Genomic DNA, 24177 nt, shown 5'->3' with positions numbered 1-24177 from the left:
GCACCACGCAAACAGCAGTAGCTGTTAGCATGTTTAAGCAGTGCTCATCATAGCACAACACTGCCATATTTCATATTTATTTTTAAATTAAACATATATAATAAATTAAATTACAGACATCTTATGACTGCTATGGACACAAACCCAAGACCTACTAAGCATTAGGCTATATCTCTACCCATTTAGCTGCTTGGATATTATGAAAACTAGTATACCTTCACATATACTACTGGGCTACCTGTTGACATGCCACTCAAATGTACCTAAACAGACCCAGAAATAAACTAATTACATCTGGTTTCTATTTTCAGATGTCTAGCAACTGTTGGCTATGTATGTATGAGTGCTCCTTAGCTCTGCGGCACTCTGCGGCAAGCTGTGCTCCACCGAGCTGCACAAAGAGCAATTGCAAAAAAACAAATATATATATATATATATATATATATATATATATATATATATATAAATACATAATTGTGATAATTATGACACCCAGTTTCTACTTTTAGATTTCTTGCAGGTGCCAGCTGTCTATATGTGAGTACAGCCTGGCATTGCTGCACTCCATGCAGCAACGTGCAAACATACAGAAAGAGAAAAAAATCATACAAATATAATATTACACATTTGAGACAATTCACAGGATTTCAACAGTAGTGGGCAGCAGTTTAGGGAGCCTCATCCTGTATGCATCCACCAACCACTGGTAGCCTCTACACTTCTCCCTACACCATTTCAATATCCCTGTTCCTATACTGTCACTTGACAGCTTGCCATCATTAGTATGCATGCCGAGCTGCTGAGGGTTTACTGTGGCCAAGTACACAGTTCCATTCCATGTAGGTTCTACATGGTACCTACACAGATTTTATTAAATCCTGGGGAAAGTGAATGTCTGTGGCTGACAAGGCTTGCAGATGCCCGCAAACTGGGCGCGATCATAGACTCTCCAAATTATGCCAACTTCCTACAAGATGGTCATACATGACCAAATGATTGTTAATACAATTATGGCATTAAACTCCATGCAAATATATGTAGTATCATTCCTTTCAGTACCAGCAATGTGCCTGCTGCATACCACATAAATAGCAACACCTTAAGTACAACTCAGTGGTGGGCATTCCAAAATGGTGGACAGCCTCTAAGCACACTATCTGTACAGCTCCTCACCTCTCAATTACTATCTATCCTTTTGCCGGTGCATCATACAAAGAAAATATCCTAAATCTCTAAAGTTTGAAAGGAAAATGCAAATATAATCCTTTTTTGCCAATATTTCAAGAGGAATTATGTATCTTTGCGCTTAAATATTACTTACTGGATGGTGCTGATGCTTCCAAATATTGAGGCCTAAACAAAGGAAACAACAGAGAAAATGAACTGTGTGACCTGTAATCAGCAAGCTGAACTAAAACTTGTTACTTCAAACATTTATTTTTATACCTGAAATGGATAATCAGACAGACCAAATGAAAATATTAACTACCAAAACCAAATTTTCTTTGATAACTATACCTGAAGAAGACACCTCCTGTAAAAGACAAAAACATAGTAAGCCACAGCAAGAAACCACAAAGGTAGCCCTTAGATTAAAACTATATCAGTCTTTTAACACTTGAAGACCTCAAAATGGCATTGGAACCTCTGCAAACTAAAATTCAAGGTTTTTCTCACAAACTAGCCTCATTTGGTTCTAACCTAGATCAAATTATGCCCAGGCTTGAGCAAAATGAAGCAAAAACAATGGATAATGAAATCAAAATAAAAGAACTTAAAATCTACAGGATAATGACAACACCATCAAAGAATTACATCAGAAAATACTAGATCTAGAAGCTAGAAGCTGACAAAATAACATTATCCTAAGAGGTATTCCTGAAACCTTTGAAAATACCCAGCTTAATACAATAGTGAAAGAAGTTTTAAGCACATTACTGGACAACAAAAATCTTCTAAATGACATAATAATTGAAAGAACTCACAGATCCATCAGGCGTTCTCAACTGCAAGAAACTACAAGGCAAATTTATGTCAGACTGCTTAATTCAGCACATGGTCAAACCATACTTATGGTTTTCGAAACAAAAAAGAACTTTACCTGGAGAGGTCATAAAATTGCTATTATTCAAGATCTCCAATTAGAAATTAAACTGAAATGCCAAAAACTCAGCAAGTATTGTTCTTATATACTGGAAGATAAAATACGTTTCCAGGTGAAATACCCTGCCACACTAATCTTCTACCATAAAGATACCAAAATATCATTTGAAACCCCTGAGGAGGCCAAATCCACTTTTTTCATATTTTTAAAGTAAATTCTGCATGAATTAACTCACCCAGCAAATTCTGGTACAAATGGCAAGTAAATCAACAGGTTTCCTCCCTTTCCTATGGTTTAGCTGCATTATTTTAATAGAATAAGCTTCTATTTTGAAAGCCTAGTGTGCATTAGTGCTTTGGTGTTCTATTTCCCAGAATGCCATTCAGCTCTACAAGGAAATGCTGTATATCATCCTTTAACCTTTGTGACATCGTCTCCGACTCATTTCCTGTCCCTAAGACTTACTGGGAACAGCTAAATCAGTGAAAACAAGTCACGATCACTTATAATAGTATAGGGAACCTCAGAAATCCTTATCTGCTATATTTTCATAACTAAACTGCTTCATTTTTTATTTTAAACACCAAAGTAAAAGGAAAAACAAAAAGGAACTGCAAATGATTTCTTTACTAGACTGCATAAGCCAGAAACCTTAAAGATAACAGCTGCAACATGATATAAACTCTGGTACTGCCATATTTTCTTTCTTTCTTTTCTTGCCTGACTGGAATTGCTGTTAATAAGCAACACATTCAATGCTGCATCACTGTTCAACTTTTATTAAGTGTATTTCTGCTACTGTCAAAATAATGTGATGGCAGTTTGTTTTTATGTATTACAAGAGTAAATAATCCTACATTCAAAGGTTAGAATAGCACATTTTGAGTATAAAGCTATAAGCTTAAAAGGTAAATAAATCTTGTTAACTGGGTAATAGGAAAATGCTGCAGGTTTAATTGTAACAAAGGGTATCAGGAAATCATAAGAAGACAGCTGAGGTTGAGCATGGCAGTAACTAGTGCAAAAGGCTTTATGTTAGACCTTGTGCTCTAGCTCATCAATCTGTTTCTAGATTGTCTTCTGTAATATCCAGCAAATGACTAGCTAACCTTTTACACAGTGCTGGTCTGCATACTAGTTGCAACCTGCTAGTTAATAAAGCCCATTAGGTAGTTATATACTTATTTGATAAGGCTATCTAAATGTCAGAAATAGACAAAACTGTTTTCTGCCAATAATCAGTTAAGCTATTTTTTTTATAACTGAAACAGCACATTGGCAGCCTACAGGCATAACTAGTGAACCTAAATAGAGTACAATACATCCGATACACTGAAGTAGTAAAAACAAAACACGTTTATTCATACATTAAGTGTTTTCATCTCAAAAGAGAGACTTCATCAGAATACAAACATACCAATTATCCACATTTAAATATTAATTAAGACCAATGACATCACAAAACCTGCAATCATGTTAAAGAAAGAAAGTCCTGCTAAATTCTGAATAAAATCTGAATATAAACTTTTGGAATAAATCCATAATATATATTGATGCCATAAGGCTATTTGATTAATTCTTTATATACATAAACACTGATAATTAAAAACAATAATGTTGTCTAAAAAATATTAAAAAAAATATATAATTTAAAATTACATTCTATAACCTATTGACTCTTTCTAATAACATGGGGGCTATTGACACACTGTCATTCAAACCTGGTGGTAACATAGCAGCTAATCTTAGCTGCCACTGAGTCTCCTTCTTTTTTAATAAAATGTTCCAGTCGCCCCCTCTTGGATTAATCTTTACAATATCTAGAATCCCAAACACAAATTTATCAAAATCTACACAGGTTGCTGCATGTTTATATAGATCATTGGTTAATTTTTTTTATTTCTCATATCATTTAAATGTTACTATATCCTATTTTTCAACATACATTCGTTTTTTCCCACATAAAAGTTCCCATTTGTTTTACACAATGCCAAATACACCACTCCCATGGTGCTACAATTTCCCTTTTTAAAAAATACCCTACTCTTAATGTTGTTATTTAAAACCAAACTATTCTGTTTGTTGATATATGAACAATAGGAACACATACCACAAGCCTGTGTACCTTGTTTAACCACCATTTCATTTTCTATCCTTTTTTCCAACAATTGTTTCATGTCAAGCCCCCCCACTTTATTAAAAATCTGATGATTAGTCCTAAATATATTCCAATTTCTTTCCAGTGCTTTTCTAACCTTATATATGTTCACATTATACTGCAAAATACAAGCCTTACCTAAAATTATTCTGTGTATGATTAATCTGTATATTTCGATCATCTGGCACCAAATTTGAACTGGCCCCTAAAAGTGGTTTGTATTTGCTCCCCCATTTGTCATAAACATCTTTAAGAATTTGGTTTAGCAAGTCCACTGGGTAACCCCTCTCTTGAAACATGTTAGAGATGTTAACAAACTCTTTGGCTAAATCTTCTTTGCATGAAGTCATACGAGCTACTCTAATGGCCTGCCCCTTCACAATGCTCTTCTTTTGCCCTAAAGGGTGATTACTTTTAAAATGCAGATAGGCATTGCAAAAAGTATTCTTCCTATATACTTGGGACTTAAAACTTTCCCCTTCCTTGGTAATAAATTTGTCCAGATAATTAATCCCCTTCTTATCATATTGATATGCAAACTCAAGAAATTCTGTGCTAGAATTTAAGTACTGTATAAATTGTGGAATTTCCTGTTCCAAACCATTCCAGAGAATAAAAATATCATCCAAATATTGGAGGTATAGTTTAATATGCCCCCAAAAAGGGCTTCCAATAACATGTATACTCTCCCACCCTAAAAGTACCAAATTGGCATACACGGGTGAGCATACTGCTCCCATAGGGACACCTCTCACTTGCTGATAATATTCACCTTTTAACCAAAGGAAATTATTATCTAACACAATACTCACCAACTCACAAATGAGGTTGACCATATCACTTTCCAACCCTGGTGTTTGAAATAGAACCTGTTCAAATAGAGCTAGACCCTCTTCCTTAGGAATACTTGTGAACAGGTCCTTAACATCTATAGTCAGCAAAATAACCTCATTGGTCCCTAATTATTGCCTTACACATTCCAAAAATTCCTAGGAATCCTTTAACAAACGTGGGGTCCTATCCACTACATGTTGTACACAGGAATCAATAACCACTGCTAAAGGATGAATTTTGGAACCTGTTGCAGCCACAATGGGTCTAAATGGAGGTTTATTGATATTCTTATGTATCTTAGGTATAACAAAGAATACCGGTACAACAGGCTCCCTTCTTTAAAGAAATTCATATGTATCCACATCAATCCTTCCATCCAATAAATATTCCTGTAAATAGGAATCAGTCCTGGAATATGCAATATTGATCTGATTCCTGGATATCCCAATATATATATATATATATTGTCATCAAAGAGCAAATTTTGCATTTCATTAGAATAATCCAAACTACGAAATAATACCACCCCACCCCCTTTTTCTGGAACCATAACACGTAAGTCCTTGTCTTTTTTTAAATCCATTAAGAGTTCATACTTTCCTTTGGTCGAGTTCCACTTATTAACATCACTATGGTCCACAAAAATGCTGTAAATATCCTCTATTACCAACCTTTCATATGTCTCAACCAAGGGGTGTAAAGTTGGATTATATAAACTTCTCTTCTTTGGTAGGGAATAATTACTATCATTGGGAGTATTATTGTTTTCTTTATTCTCCATAATAATATCTAAAATTATCCATAATAATATCTAAATTTAATTTCCTTGTATAAAACTTTAAAGCCATAATGTTGTCAACCAAATCTCTTTTAGTAGAAAGAATAAATTTGATACCTTTATTAATTTATACAGCCCCTGCTTGGGCCAACACCTTTTTATTTATGATATACTCAATAGCCTAGTTAATTATCCAAATCATTTATACATTTTAGAAGGGGATTGGAATGCTTTGCTTAGTCCTGATAAAGATAGGTCACATAAAGAGACCAGCCAATCTCAACATACTACTGTGGCCCTAGAAGAATTACAAAATACCTTTGAATTGTTGGACCCCTATGCAAAATTTCAAACATGATAACTGTATACCTAGATTTACATTTTCTCTCAGCCACACATAAAACCTGGTCAAGAATTGAGGCCTTTTTAATTTCCCAAACCTTCACTTCTTATACACTTAACTATGATTTCTCCCCTAGATCCATATCGGACCATTCCAAAATCAGTATCAATATCAATTGATCAATAGCAATATCAATCAATCAATATCAATTAACCATGCCCTTGCCATGACCCCACCTAGTCTTTCTTCCCTTTATGTACCCTCAAAAAGGATCGTACTTAGTACCTCAATACACCTCTTTCTCCAATGTGTCTACTATGCATTTGCATAATTTTATACAAACAAAAAAAATGTTATTGTTGACTTATTGAACTATATTAATGTAAAATTATGTTACTTAGCTTCTTTTTAATGCAACTTTAACTTTATGCATGTAACCCAACATATGTAAATCTTTTTGCTATAACTGCTATTATTTCAATATTGTTTAAAATTGTACTTTAAAAATATACTACTGGAGCTTTTCTCCTCGGGTCTCCACTGAAAATGGGCCACAAGCCCAGTTGGACAAACTCAGTTAACAAATGTCAATAAATAAATAAATAAATAAATGAATAAATAAATAAATAAATATATAAATAAATCATCATCATCTTCTTTTGGCTGTTCCTGTTAGGGGTTGCCACAGCGGATCACCTGTTTCCATTTCTTCCTGTCCTCTGCATCTTGCTCTGTCACACCAACCACCTGCATGTCCTCTCTCACCACATCCATAAACCTTATCTTAGGCCTTCCTCTTTTCCTGTTACCTGGTAGCTACATCCTTAGCATCTTTTTCCCAATATACTCCACATCCCTTCTCAGCACATGTCCAAACCAATGTAATCTGGCCTCTCTGGCTTTTTCTCCAAACCTTCCAACCTGGGCTGACCCTCTAATATACCTATTCCTAATCCTGTCCACCCTCGTCACACCCAGTGCAAATCTTGACATCTTTAACTCTGCCACATCCAGCTCAAACTCCTGCCTTTTTGTCAGTGCCACTGTCTCCAACCCATATAACATAGCTGGTCTCACTACCCTCTTGTAGACCTTCCCTTTCACACTTACAGATACTCATCTGTCACAAATCACTCCTGACACTCTTCTCCACCCACTCCATCCTGCCTGTACTCTCTTCTTCACCTCTCTTCCACACTCACCGTTACTCTGAACTATTGACCCCAAGTATTTAAACTCATCCACCTTCACCACCTCTACTCCTTGCATCCTCACCATTCCTCTATCCTCCCTCTCATTCACACACATATATTCTGTCTTAGTCCTGCTGACCTTCATTCCTCTTCTCTCTAGAGCATATCTCCATCTCTCCAGGGTCTCCTCCACCTGTTCCCTACTCTCACTACAGATCACAATGTCATCTGCAAACATCATAGTCTATGGGGACTCCTGTCTGATCTCGTCTGTCAACCTGTCCATCACCATTGCAAATAAGAAAGGGCTCAGAGCTGATCCTTGATGTAACCCCACCTCCACCTTAAACGCATCTGTCACTCCCACCGCAGACCTCACCGCTGTCACACTACCCTCGTACATATCTTGTACTACTCTTACATACTTCTCTGACACTCCTGACTTCCTCATACAATACCACAACTCCTCTCTAAGCACCCTGTCATATGCTTTCTTCAAGTCTACAAAAACATAATGCAACTCCTTCTGACATTCTCTGTACTTCTCCATCAACACTCTCAGAGCAAACATCGCATCTGTAGTGCTCTTTCCCAGTAAGAAACCATACTGCTGTTCACTAATCATCACAACCCTTCTTAACCTAGCTTCCACTACTCTTTCCCATAATTTCATGCTGTGACTGATCAGTTTAATCCCTCTGTAGTTACTACAGCTCTGCACATCACCCTTGTTCTTAAAAATCGGTACCAAAACACTTTTTCTCCATTCCTCAGGCATCCTCTCACTTTCTAAGATTTCATTGAACAATCTGGTTAAAAACTCCACTGCCATTTCACCTAAACACCTCCATGCTTCCACAGGTATGTCATCTGGGCCAACAGTCTTTCCATTCTTCATTCTCTTCACAGCTATCCTTACTTCCTCCTTGCTAATCCATTGCACTTCATGATTCACTATCCCTACATCATCCAACCTTCTCTCCCTCTCATTCTCTTCATTCATCAACCCCTCAAAGTACTCTTTCCATCTCCTCAACACACTCTCCTCGCTTGTGAGTATGTTTCCCTCATTATCCTTTATCACCTTTACCTGCTGCACATCTTTCCTAGCTCGGTCCCTCTGTCTAGCCAATCGGTACAGGTCCTTTTCTCCCTCCTTAGTGTCCATCCTTTCATACAACTCTTGATATGCCTTATCCTTAGCCTTCGCCATCTCTCTCTTTGCCATGCACCTCATCTCCTTATACTCCTGTCTACTTTCTTCATCTCTCTGACAATCCCACTTCTTCTTTGCCAACCTCTTTGCCTGTATACTCTTCTGTACTTCCTCATTCCACCACCATGTCTCCTTGTCGTCCTTTCTCTGTCCCGATGTGATACCAAGCACCTTTCTAGCTGTGTCCCTTACTAGCTCTGCTGTAGTTGCCCAGCTATTTGGTAACTCTTCACTGCCACCCAGTGCCTGTCTTAACTCATCCCTGAACTCCACCTCACAATTACCCTTTTTCAGTTTCCACCATTTGATCCTTGGTGCTGCCCTCACACTCCTCCTCCTCTTCTTGATCACCAATGTCATCCTACAAACCACCATCCTATGCTGCCTAACTACACTTTCTCCGGCCACCACTTTATAGTCTCCAATCTCCTTCAAACTGGCCCTCCTACATAAGATATAATCCACCTGTGTGCATCTTCCTCCACTCTTGTATGTCACCCTGTGCTCCTCCCTCTTGTTAAAATACGTATTCACCACAGCCATATCCATCTTTTTCGCAAAATCCACTACCATCTGACCTTCTGCATTCCTTTGTTTAACACCATACCTACCCATCACTTCCTCATCCCTACTGTTCCCTTCACCAACATGCCCATTTAAATCTGCTCCAATCACCACTCTCTCACCCTTGGATACAGTCATTGCCACTTCATCCAATTCACTCCAAAATTTTTCTTTCTCATCCATTGCACACCCAACTTGTGGAGCATATGCACTAACAACATTAATCATTACACCATAAATTTCCAGCTTCATAAACATCACTCTATCCAACACCCTTTTCACCTCCAAAACACTCTTCGCATACTGTTCCTTCAGAATAACTCCTACGCCATTTCTCCTCCCATCCACACCATGATAAAACAATTTGAACCCTCCTCCGATACACCTAGCCTTACTCCCTTTCCATCTGGTCTCTTGCACACATAATATACCAACCTTCCTTCTGTCCATCATATCAGCTAGCTCTCTCCCTATACCAGTCATACTGCCAACATTCAAAGTTCTGAACCTCACTACCACAGTCCTAGCCTTTCTCCTCTCTTCCTGCCTTCGGCCATGCCTTCCACCTCTTCTCCTCCTTCGGCCAACAGTAGCCCAATTTCTGCCAGCACCCTGTTGGCTAACAGTACTGGTGGCGGTCGTTGTTAACCTGGGCCTCGACTGATCCGGTATGGAAATATTAACTGGTGACTGCATGAAAAGATTTGGCAAAGTTTTACGCCAGATGCCCTTCCTGATGCAACCCTCCTCATTTATCCAGGCTTGGGACCGGCACAAAGACAAATGCACTGGCTTGTGTATCCCCAGTGGCTGGGTTCAATAAATAAATACATAAATAAATAAATAAATAAATAAATAAATAAATAAATAATTAAATAACTAATCTCCATTAATATCTCCTCCTTTAACCAAAGATCCTCCCATTTTAACAATTGGACTCTAAATCCTAAAATCATTCAAGTGCAGGAGGTAATACAAGAAATAAATGCTACCTTTGCCCAACTGAACATTGACCTTTTCTCAAGTCATATCCCTTATGATGTGCAATGGACTGCTGCTAAAGTGGTCATAAGAGGTCTTATTATTCAAAAGTCCTTGTGGTATAAGAAAAAACACAATAACCTTAAATTCAAACTAGAGAACCAAATCAAAGACATAGAATTAAAACTTCAATATAAATACTCAAGTGATGCTAGAAGATACAATGACTGACTTGCAAAAGCAACTGCACAACCTATACCTAGAAAATATCTCATATGTGGAGATGAGATCGATATAACGATACTCAGAGTGGCACAAATTTTCTCAAGAACCCTTGCTAGATTAATTAATATTAAAAATGGACCTATTAGGATTGAAGAAATTAAATACAAAGACATATTAAAATATAAAGACCAAGACATCATAAACACATTTGAAGATATTTACAAAAACCTATATAATTTACCAAACTGTCCCCCTACAAACAATCTGGAAGAGTTTATGCATAATCTAAAATTTCCACAGATGATTATCAAAAAAACCTTTTGAAATCACCCCTGTACCTTGAAGAAATCAAAAGTACAATTAATAAACTTAGACCAGGTAAACCGCAGGCCCTGATTACTACACAGCAGAATTCTACAAAAAATTCTCTGAACCGGTTGCTAAAATTCTGCTCAAGATATGTAATTATATATTCAACACAGCATAATGGATAGATATGTTAAAAACTCAAAAAACATTTTAATTCTTAAACCAAACTCTGACCCATTAGACCCAGCTAATTATAGACCAATTGCCCTTATCAACACTGATCTTAACATTCTAGCCCACATTATTGCTAATAGACTGAAAAGCATATTTCCTTCCATTATCTCGCATGAACAAATGGGTTTTATGCAGAATAGACCAACATGTGATAACACCCTTATATTAGATACCATCATTAGACTCCTAGATAAGGATAGACATCTGAGATATGTCCGTACTGCTGATACAAGCAAAGCATTTGACAGAGTAAACCTAGATTTCATGTTCAATGTCCTACCCCTCATTGATATTCCACAAGAATTTATAAAAATAATTACTCTACCTAAAAGCCTCTACTACTATTCAAATTAACAAATGCTTTTCTAATCCTATCTCCATCTCAAATGGTACAAGGCAAAATTGCCCCCTATTGCCTTACCTTTTTAATCTATATTTAGAACCCTTGTTCATATAGATATATATATATATATATATATATATATATATATATATATATATATATATATATATATAGATATATATATATATATATATATATATATATATATATATATATATATTTATATATATATATATATGTGTCTATCCCAAAAAAAACTTCCACCATATTCCTAAAACATCAAATATAAAGTTTTTATATTCTGCTTTCGCAAATGATTTAAATTTATATTTTAAACTTCATAACACTGATCTACCAAAACTACTTAATGCATTAGACTTATATTCTGCTATATCCAATTACAAAATAAATCCAAGCAAATATCATGTTTTCTATATAAATCTCTTAGGCCATAAAGAATTATACTTTCCTGATAGTGAGCTCAAATCCACATACCAAATAAAATACCTAGGTATAACTTTCACCCCTGACTTTAATGAGATTATTAAGAACAACTTATTGCATACATGGTCAAAAATTGGAAATGATATCAGTAGATGGAGAAATATCAATATGTCCCTACTATCAAACACTATTGTGGTAAAAATGAATATCTTACCTAGAATTCATTTCCAGCTACATGCTACTTTCTCAATCATTCCTCAAACATTCTTTAAGAATGTAGAGAAGTTATATCTAAATTTGTGTGGCATCCTAAATTAGTTAAAATCAAATATGATAGACTTTCTTTAACAAAAGACAAAGGAGGCCTGGGGCTACCAGACTTTAAGCTTTACTATAGTATAATGACTTCTTGTAGGCTGATCCAAATAATAAACTATGATCCTAAATAAAACTGCTGGACACCCCTATGGATTAAATTATGGTATAATCAACTTAAATCCCTTGACATTAACCCCAAATCCCTCCCCTTTCTGAACCTAAATCAAAGAGACCCTTATATTAGGAACCTCCACCCATTGTTTAAACATATATCAACTGTTCAAAATTTATTCATATATAACTAATCAATCCTCTTGCCCTCATACAACCAATCCCCTTAAATCCTAACTTATCTATTAACAGTCAACCAATGAATTTAACTAAATGTCCTCTTATAAAGGATTTCACAGTGTGAGATCTATACGAATGGCAGGAAACCAATATAACACAACTAAGGGAGAAACTCGGACTCCCTAAGAATTACACCACTATCCTTAGGCAAATCCTTTATTTAATTAAAATCAAGGTAGCTCTTGCTAAAATGGATCACTGGGAAATCAATCTAATTACTCTAATATTTAAAAGCCTAGCATCTAAAGATAAAACGGTTTTTAGGACTTATAAATTAATAACGAGCAAAAAATTTCAGAACTCACTTTTATTTTCAACCTACTGACAAAGTAAAAGCCAGCTAATTTCAGAAGAAAATAAAAAATTGGCATAGAAAATACCATTAAGCTTATTCCCTTCATGCGTCTATTATACACCCAAATCATGATCAACAATAATGCTTACTACAAGCCGTCAATTCTTAATAAGTTCAATCCCAACTACTCAGCAGACTGTCCATATTGCCTGAACCAAATAGTAGATACCCTACATGTTTTTTGGGATTGTAAAAAAGTTCATAATTTATGGTGCTCCCTAAGAGTACGATTAGAGAAAACGGGAAATGAAAAATCCACCTTTTCATGGGAAACATCTATCTTACATATTGTCACAATCAAATATCCTAAAATCATAAAACATACTCTTATTTCTACCTGTGCCCTTATTAAATTTTACATCACTAAAAACTGGGCTGATCAATCCTCAATCTCATGGGAAGATTTTTGTAGCTTAGCTATAAAGTATATTTCTTCCCACAAATTAGCATACGCTAATACAAAACAAAAACAATACTACCATAAATACTGGGGGGTTCTTACTGGATTTAATCCTCAAGAAGGAAAGCACAATGTTACCCCAGACTACCTTATTTAACTTTGTTCCTAACTTACTGTAAATGAATCAGACCATACCTCTCACTGTCTCAAGATACAAATATGTATACATTATACCTGGTTTTAACAAAGATCTTACATATATAACCCACATAATTCATTCTGATATGCTCCTCCTTTTATTTCCTTTTCATTAGACACATAAGTTTTTTGTTTAGTTCATTGCGGGGACTTCTATTGTATATGTTGTACATAGTTATAGGTCCAAAGTATTATCTTTTGTATTATAAATACAAACTTTATATTGCTACTAATTTGTTTGTTTCATTGTTTAATGTATTGTCGTTTATGAATTGGAAAATTTCAATAAAAAGATTTTTGACAAAAAAAAAAAAAAAGTACATACTCAGTGCTGAAAGACCTGGGTGCACACGCCTGGGTACACAGGTTTAAACTTGCCTTACTTTTGAACACCATGTCTCCATAAAAGTTAAGAATGGCATTATATCTTGCTCATGTCATAACTGAGGGTACTGACACCCGAATATGAAGTAGTTATAACCTCCATGTACTCTTCACTCATCAGGCCAATATGTGAGTGCAATGGCCATTTTGTTATGTAAGTTTCCAAGCACCAGTGGCAACTGCAGAGACCACAAAGGTTCTTTACATGGGAAATTCAAGTCTTCAGCATCTGTCCTATGTGGATCATCTGAAATCACTGTAACTTTACTTTGTGTCATACATACTACTCTGAGGTGATATCTGCCTTGCATAGCAGGCAATCTGTAACCCTGCTTTGCTGGTAATGCTGTATATCAATAAGTCAAATGGTACATAGATTACTTGCTATAAGGACCTTAACCTGGTATTTAACATCAATAAAACATGCTGGAGGAAGAGATATGTCTACCAGGGTTTAACAAACCTTTGCAACAGATTCCCATTTAATGTCAAACAGTGCACCTCATTCGCCCTCTTCAGATGCAATCTGTACGATTGGATGGGTGACCAAATGTTACCAAGGGGGTTCTGCCTGTGTCCAACTTGGATATGTGCAATAGGTGCTGATTGTGTGAATAAGGGTAAAAACATGGCTAGGATTATAAGGGCCCTGGGGCCATTAGCCTAGTAAAGTTCAATAATCCTATGATCCCAAGGGCTGATGTAAAATGCTCTGACTGACAACCACATGCACCAACTTGGCTGCAATGAGAATGGTATCACTACCAATTAATGTTTACAGGACACTGCACAGCACACACACTCTCCAAGTTAGCTACAATGACATTAGAACCCTTATCTATCTAATTTTATCTAGTTTTACACACTACAGATCACAGTACGTAACACATGCACCATGGCTCAAGTTGGACATCAACATGTCTTTAGGTACTCTTATGGTAGATTAAATAAATAGGCCTTGTGGAGGAAAGGAATTTTGAGGCCTGCATCACCTGCTTCACTTAAAACAGTGCAAAACTCTGCCTGCTTCTAAGTTTTGTATAGAAATACATAAACATGCACAAACACAGCAAGTGAGCTGAAGTGAGATTAGAACACCTACATATCTAGTCTTGCACATTACAGATCATAGTACTTAATGGACATGCCAGGGCTTAAGCCTGACATTAAGGTGGCTGCTGGTAGTCTTATGGAAGATGACATGTGCTCGCCTTGTGTAAGACAGGAGTATGGAGTACTGCATCAATTGCAAGGGCCAAAAAGTGCATATCCTTTGCAGTTTGGAAGTCAGTGGGGGATCCACATACACACACAAATACAGCAAGTGGGCTGAAGTGAGTTTAGAACCCATACCTATCTAGTCTTACACACTACAGATTATAGTACTTAACACATGCATCACAGCTTAAGACTGTTTTGCAAATGACTGTAGGCAAACTACTTGTAGAGGACATAAACAAGGCCTGTGTTGATCAGCGTGTGTGGACTGCAGAGTGACATTGCTTATTACTGCTATCTGCATCTAGTGGCCTAGCAGTCAGACCACTGTTTTTTATACTAGCTATGTGCAACAGTAGTCATTTTTATTATATGTGTCTGTTTGTATTTGGATGGGCAAGCTTATGGCTAAAAACATTTGCCCTGTTAATATGTGAGTACACAACATTATACATTACACAACTTGTTCACTTGTTGGTGTATGCTTGGTGACATCCAGCAGGCACAGGGGGGGGGTTGTAAGTAAGTGCATTATCTACTTCTGAGCCCCTAATGTTGGTCCTTTGATGAACATTATATATGAGTATTAGTTCGTAGGCTCATAGGATGATTCTAGGCTATTGGCCTTGAGGCCCTTATAACCCTAGCTAAGAATTTCACCCATGTTCCCTCAAAGTCAGCACCTGTTTCCCCTGCCCAGCAGGGCACAGGTGGGATCCCAGGGGTGTATTTTCTGTTTCTCATCCAGTCATCCAGGCTCCTCTTAAAGAGGGCTAGAGAGGTACTCTGCTTGACATGGAGAGGGAGTCTATTTTTCGGACACAAATCTATCCCGCCAACAAGTTCTATTAATGTTACAGACCAGGTTAAGACCTTGCATGCAGGTTGCGAGTCGACTTTGACATACAGATATGCAGCAACTCCATCAAGGGTGAGCCTAAGATGGCCTTGTATGCCAGACACAGGTCACCTCTGAGCAGTCTGTACGACACTAAGTAGAGGGACAGGACTTTCAACCTTTCTGTATTTGATAGATGTTTGAGACCCTGGATTTTCCTGGTCAGGAATCTCTGTGGTCTTTCCAGCTGCTGCATGTGCTTGGCAAGGGCATTGTACTCAATAATGGGTCTGATAAGGAAGGAGTACAGGGAGGTTATGACCTCCTTGTTCATGGATGAAATACCCTTATTTATGAAATTGGCAATGTAGAAAGCCTTCTGTACAATGGAGGCAACATGGTGGTCAAAAGTCAGGTTGCTATCAACCTGGGTGCCCAAGTCCCTCACGACTGATTGCATGCTTAGTATGTTGTTTTAATGTGATCATTAATGGGGATGCTATTTTCCCCAAAGGGGATAATGATGCATTTCTTGGCATTCAGTCTGAAGCCATGATTCTGGCACAAGTCATTAGTTTGGGTAAGGCCCTCTTGGAAGATGTTCACATCACTGGGGAATTTAAGACAGCACCCAGCTTGCAGTCATCTGCAAACCTGGTCAGCCAAAGACCACTGTTTTTGGTTTGCACCTCAGAAAAGTATATCCCAAACAATAGAGGCCCCAAGACCAATCCTTGAGGTACACCACTCATTATGGGTCTACTACTAGAGGTGGCTTTCCCTACTTTGACTGAGTGGGTTCTATCAGTGAGCCAGTTAGCTACCCATCTGGTAACATACATGTTGATGCCTAGCTGGGAGAGTTTATCTATTATGCCCAAGTGGGGAATAATGTCGAAGGATTTGGCTAGGTCAAGGTAGGTGGTGTGCACCTTCTTCCCATCGTCCATGGCTTCAGTGACTGTTTCAAAAAAGGTGACCAAGTTTAACAGGTATGATCTCCCTTTGACAAAACCAAACTGTGTGTGGTCCAGCACTTGGAGGTTGTCAATGTCCTTATTTATAATGTCCATGATAATGTGTTCCATGGCCTTGCAGATCAGGCTAGTTAGGCTGATGGGCCTATAATTGCCTGGGTCAATGGATGCTCCACCTTTGTATAGAGGGATGACAGTGGCTGTCCTCCATTCATCTTGACAAAGCGAGTGCTCAGGATTTGGTTGAATAGGATGCCTAATTAAAGACCTGGTGTCTGGCGATGAGGGGATGGGGTGGGTGCTGGGGATGTCCTGGCTTACTGATAGGGAGGACGGGGAGGGAGTTTTTTCGGAACTTGTCTGCCAGCAGGTTGGCTATATTTATGTAATTTGTGTATGTGGTATTACTGACCAGCAGTTCAGAGCAGATTTGGGTGTTACCTTTGAAACTGTGGATATATGTGAAGAAGGCCTTGTGATTGTTCTTAGTAGAAGTGGCCAATTTGGAATCAAAGTTAAAGGATTTCACCAGTGACATTATTTACTTATTCAGACAAAGGAGAGATTGCTTCCAACTTGGCACCTGCTCCTTCTTGGTCCTGGACAGCAATTTTTTTTTCCTTTTATTATAGATTTTGTCTATTGCTGCTGTCCACCATACAGGTTTACTCTTCCTTGAGGAAGATAATTTGGTCCTGACAGGTATTGCTGAGTCCATACAGCTATGCCAGTGCTCATATAGTTTTTTTGGTGTAGGCTTGGACATTAGTGCTAGTTCTAACTGAAGGGATGATGGCTGTGATGCTGCTTATACCTGGTCTGAGGAGATTGTAATCAGCTTTGGAAATGTTTTTTGTTTGACCCTGATTTGGGGGGGGGGCTCAGGGGAGATGGTGACTTCAAAAGTGATCACTTTATGATCAGATCTTACCAAGGAGGATGTCACTGTAGGGGTGGTACAGTGGCTACTCATGTTGGTTAGCAACAGGTCCTTGTAGGGGTGTCAACAAGCTGATCCAATGCATTGGTATTGACGAATTTGAGGAATATCTGGGCGTTCATGTTTGGGCTAGAATAGGTCTTCCACTCTATGGTTGGGTAGTTAAAGTTATCCAGGATCAGGGTAGAGAGTTGAATGTTGATGGATTCAAATAAGTCCAGATAGGTGGAGTGGGTGTTCTGTGTTATGGTTGGGAGTCTGTAGCTAGCTATAATTTGAATAGGTGTTTGGTCGACAGTTAACTGCACTTGGAGTGTCTCCTGTACACCATACTATTTGACTAGCCCGGAGGTGTGTATGTCTTTGATCAATATTGAGACTCCACCTCCTTTGGCTTTGTAGCCCTCTGTTTGGGGTCTGAAAGTATGGTAGGATGAGTAACCTGGTAAGGCTGGGGTGCTGTCCACAGCTTTGAACCAGGTTTCAGTGACTGCACAAATGACAGCATTCTCCGGGGCAAGGAATGCTTGCAATGAATGCAGTTTTATGCTAAGACTGTTAGCATTTAGCAATATGACCTTTACATTTCTTTTAGAAGAATTTTTCATATTGGCAATTTTATGCTCATGACTTTGCCTAAAAAAGGCACTATGGGGGAGGCAAGAGCCTTTGCCAGACTCCTGAAACCCAGGGGAAACAGATGAAGGCCATCTCTGGCAAAGCATCATGGCCTCTCAATCATGTCCTCCCAGGCTGTCAGGTACTGGATCCCTTTGGAATGACACCAGAAACTAAGCCAATTACTAAAGTCAATCATTTTGAGGCATCATTCTGGGTGATGGTAGGATGCTGCTTTAATCACCACAATCTAGGTATCTCTGGCAATACAGACATACACACACGCCCACACACACCCACACACACACAAACACACACACACACACACACACACATATATATATATATATATATATATATATATATATATATAATATATATATATATATATATATATATATATATATATATATATATATATATATATATATATAACAGGGATGTATATGTATATATATATATATATATATATATATATATATACATAATGTATATATATATATATATATATATATATATATATATATATATATATATATATATAAAACAAGGATATATATATATATATATATATATATATATATATATATATATATATATATATATATATATATATATATATATATATACACACAGTGGATATAAAAAGTGTACACACCCATTAAAATGCCAGGTTTTTGTGATATAAAAAAATGAGACCACAATAAATAATTTCAAAACTTTCCCCACCTTTAATGTGATATATAACCTGTATAATTCAAATGAAAAAAACAAACAAATCTGTTAGGGCAAAAAATATATAAAAAAAAAGTACAATAAACTGGTTACATAAGTGTGCATACCCTTAATCTAGTATTTTGTTGCAAAATCTGTCATTTTAACAGGGGTGTGTACACTTTTTCTATCCATTGTATATATGATAAAAATCATTGCACGAGGAGCTACAAATTTGCTCTCGGCTTAACTAAGTGTATGAGCATGCCCTGTGGGAGCTTTGGCTACTTATAAACTGACTCCAGCCCACACCTACCTGTACTCCAGTTAAGGATTTTGTGTATTATACAATATGACATCTGCCCCTGTTTCTGCACTACTGCACTTCACTCACATTAACTAAGATTTTATAAAGCTGTCTTTTGTAATCAACAAGCCAAAAACTCACAAAACCAAGTAAAAAATCCCAAAGGCATTCAACTTTTGTCTGATGAAGTTTTACACATTGCAAAATGAAAACACTAACCAGTTTTTATTGTTTTATGTATTAAAGTGGTGCTTGCACCTTTTTTGTACTTGTATACAGCCTACAGTCGTTCTTCAAGCTGTTTTTACATTAATTGACTGCCTTTTGGGATTTTTTACTTGGTTTTGTGTCTTTTGTGATTAATATGCAACAGCAGTTAAAATAGTACAGCAGAAACAGTCTGCAGAACAGAAATTATTGATACCCCACATCCGAAACAAGTGGATAAATCTAGATAAGAACAATAAATGCCATCACACAAGGTGATTGTCTTAGATTTTTAAGCCGCTGAAGTTGCTTGACAGACAGCGGGTCATTCATCACACAATCACCTGCATAAATAAGTATGTTGGTTATTCCTCCATTACCTAAGGCATACAATGTATGATCAGTTTCTATAATACTATCCTGAGACTGAGTGAAATGCTCAAATACCATTGCTGAGTTACTGTTAAAGCTGTTACAAGGGAACACTGCTATGTTGGGGGTGGGGGATCAACACCACATGTTCTGCTGGGATACACAGCAGTCTGACTATCATTTAACTTGACTGTCTAACATTTCCCTTCCATGATGTACCAGTAATCCATTGCAGTAAGACTGCATGAATATTCCATGCATGAGGCCTATTGAATAGAAATAGAAACATGTTAGTTGAATGGATATCTGTAGTCCCATGTGGAAGTCATTTCTGCCCAACTAGCTCACTATAGTTACTTGCATAATGTACCTGGTCCATACGTTCATTAATTGTCACCAAATAACTGACTGTAACACCCAGCGACATTACTGTATGCTCATGTATTTTATTGTAAGTTTGTTCTCTTCAGATATTACTCTTGTTCGGTACTTAATTTTACCTGTGTCTTTATTACATTTATTGTACTAATCGCGGTGGAACTTTTCTCCCCAGGCTTCCACTGAAAATGGGATTCTTGCCCAGTTGGACTCTCCCTGTAAACAATTGTGAAATAAAATAAATAAATATATTGACATATAATAATCCAGTAGACTACTGTGTAGGTTATGGACTTACCCTGCCAATGCAGCAGTTTTCATAACTGTAGTTCAGGGCTGACTCTGTCTGATACAAGCAGTATACAGCCAATATTTGGATAGGTACAGGATGTGTGAGTTGCCTGGCATCAATTATAATATCTGTATGTGAGTAGGAGTAAGGTGTTAGTCCCTAAGTTCTGAGGTTGTCAGTGAATGTGCTATGTGTTGTCTCTTAGCCAAAGCCAGAGCATAATAGGCCCATCAGCGTCTGCCTACAGGGACATCAGCAGGGGGTTCCTCCTCTGAGTCCTTCTGTGACTGTGGCAACCTAGGCACTGGTGGAGGGTTGTGTATCCCTTCCCTTTGCTGATCCTGCTGCAGCTGTTTCTGCAGATTGTTTAGCTTAGCACATACTGTGAATATCTATGCACATGTGGCTGGATTATACTGCAGGGCTCCACCATAATACAAGGCACCAGAACTGTGATTTCAGAAGTCCATACACATGCTCTATGATCTTCGTAGTTTGTGCGTGTGCCTCATTATGGCATTCTTCCATGGATGTGTGTGCATTTCTGATGGGTGTCATCATCCACAGTTCCAGGGTGTAGCCAGCATCCCCCCATAAATGACTCTGTCTATGTCCCCCCTAGCAAACATCTGGTGTGATATGTGCCAGATATGGGAGTCGAGATAACTGTCAGTGTTGCCAGCACACACATTCAGGATAATCCCTGGGCATTGCACATGAACTGGCAGTTGGAGTGGTACCCCCTGTGGTTAATGTAGATTATACCATGCTCACCAGGTGGTGCCTTCATGTGTACATGAGTGCAATCTATGGCACTCAGTACTTCAGGGTAGTGTGCCTCATGGTAGAAGTGCTGCATATTGCTGGCCCTCAACTCAGGGTTGAGGGGAAAAGATAAGTGCTCACTGGCATGTGGAAGCATCACATCCAGGAATTGGTGGTGTATCCTAGATGCAGATGCCTTTGACACCCCCTTCATGTCCCCAGATGGTCTTTGAAAAGTACCTGTAGTTAGTATCCTAAGGGCTACACATAACTTTGTTTCTACTGGGATATGTTCCCATCTGTTGGATCTGGGTTTGAGTTGAGGATGGCAGAGATCAGTGAGTTCTTGTAATATGTCCCTGTCCACGCTGTAGCACTCTACAGTCTCCAGCTCATGTAGCTCCTGGAAGGTTACCCTGGACCTGAACACTCTTCTCCTTCTCGGCCTAGGCCTATTGTCAGCAACACCAGCAGCACTGATGTCAGCGGGTCTATATTATAAGCACGAAAAGACTAAACCGCGAACGCTCACATGAGCGAAAATGCCAGTAATCGAACTTGCTATTGTGGGGGGATGCTCCCCCCACACCCCCTGCTAACTATATATTCTAACTCCAAGGTCGCACTACAGGGAGGAAAGGGCAAATATCCCACTCTTCACTGTAACACGACCCCGCAATCAAACTTTCGATTCCTGGCATTTTCGCTCATGTGAGCATTCGTGGTTTAGTCTTTTCATGCTTATAATATAGACCCATGTCAGAATCTAGCAAATACAGATGTAGCAGACCTGCAGTAGCCCCTCGCATTATCCCAGTTACAATTACCAAGTCTGTACTCCAGTGGCCCAGACAATTGAGGGAAAATCAGAATGTAGGGTGTATGCATATTTATACAGCTATGCTTTAGGTCCACCATGTGGGATTGGCTAATTATGATGCAGTTCACCTGCCCAGGCTATAATTAACATTATTTAAAGGCCCTGCTTTAGTGCACTGCATGCCACTATGTGCTACGTTGAGCAGCATAGCGTATACAAAAGTCAAAAATATTTATTGAAGATATCCGGTTTTAATAGATTGTTGCCTACATCATCACTGCACGTGGGTCATCTGTCCATGTGAACACGCTAAGCTATACAGCGCGCCACATAATCACGAGTGGTTGGGAACAAAAAGTCCTAAAAATAATTAGACACAACACCCTGATGTCATCCACACCCTCTGGGAATACCAACATAGTGTAGGAGCCTACATGAAGGGGATATGCAGACATGGTTGCTCCTTTTACCAAATCAAAGAATCCACCTCATTTGCATACTTATCCATGCTGACAGCCTTAATACTACACAGGTCATAGCAATGTGAGCTGGTTGACAGCACGTATGTACTGCTGTACTGTTGTATGGACTTGATACAAGGTTCTACAATATATTTGTGAAAACCATATTAGAAATGTAATTTTATTTTTTTATTTCTGTTGATCATGTTTTTGTACTGCCGCGCAGAACACAAACATGCTGAAATAATTAAAAAAAAATATTATTTATTTTACATATTCCCCTCCTTTTTCAGACATTCACAATGTACCTTTTGCACATATATGTATGTGATCTAACATTTTCTGGGGAGCTATAGCCATATTTGTGTACTTTTACATCCTCTTCTGTCCATGTTGACTTCTGTACATGGAAAAATTTTGAGTTCACTATGGACACTGACACAGAGTCTACACGGATGTTTTTTTGCTTGTTGTATCATTCCACCTGGGTTATTTGCATAAGATTCAACTTCTTATAAGGTAATTTGTATTCCACGGAACTTGCTCTGTTTGCGCATGCTTGCGAACCACTAAGGGACTCTTACTGAATCTAAAATAGTCTGCGCTCGTGTATGCATCATACTGTGATGTGTACACCCCCAAAAAAGTTGTGTAAGCTTTAATGAATTCCACCAGTATCTCTATCTATATATTTATATATATATATATATATATATATATATATATATATATATATATATATATATATATATATATATATAGATCAGATTTAACCTGAAATTTATTTATTTATTTATTTGATGTCTGTTAACCAGGTTAGTCCAGAGGAGCCAGAAGTCCATTTTCAGTGGAGACCTGAGGAGAAAAGCTCCAGTATAATACAAAAATTCTAAACATAGATTTGAGATTAACAATAGAATAAAAATGTGTGGTCACATAGAGTAGAACATAACATTAATTAAACTAAGACAGATAGAGACTTGAGAATAAACTAAAACAATTATATACAAGTGATGTTACATAGAAAAGTAGATACAAAAAAAAAAGAATTATATACATAGGTTCATAGGTTCATACTAGGCTATCTGCCCTGGGGCAATTATAAGCCTAGCCCGATTCTGTATGGCTTATGCCACCCCTTGATTTGAGTATACTGTGCCCTTTTTAAGGTTTAGTTTACTGTGCCTCTGTCTAATAGTGACATGGGAGTAATCCCTGGGACAAACCAACGATCCCCCATCCACTTATCGAGATTCTTCTTGAAGAGATTCAGTGAGGTGCTCTGCCTCACATGAACTGGAATTCTATTCCAGAGCGAAGGGAGCCTCTGGGTTATGAACCTGTCCCTCCAGCAAGTTCTATTTATTTCTGTGCTGAGGTTCAAGTCCCTCGAGCATGTGGCTCTAAGGGATTTAGATTTACTGAGGTGGAGCATGTCCATTAATTCTGGATTTGACATAGCTTTGTATGTCAGGCATAGATCGCCTCGAAGTAGGCGGTATGCAACTGAGTAGAGCTGGAGTTTTTTTAACCGAGCA

This window comes from Protopterus annectens, chromosome 10.part0 (genome assembly GCF_019279795.1).
Source record: "Protopterus annectens isolate FY-2018-M chromosome 10.part0, PAN1.0, whole genome shotgun sequence".
NCBI lineage: Eukaryota > Metazoa > Chordata > Ceratodontiformes > Protopteridae > Protopterus > Protopterus annectens.
This window is presented reverse-complemented; position numbering follows the sequence as displayed.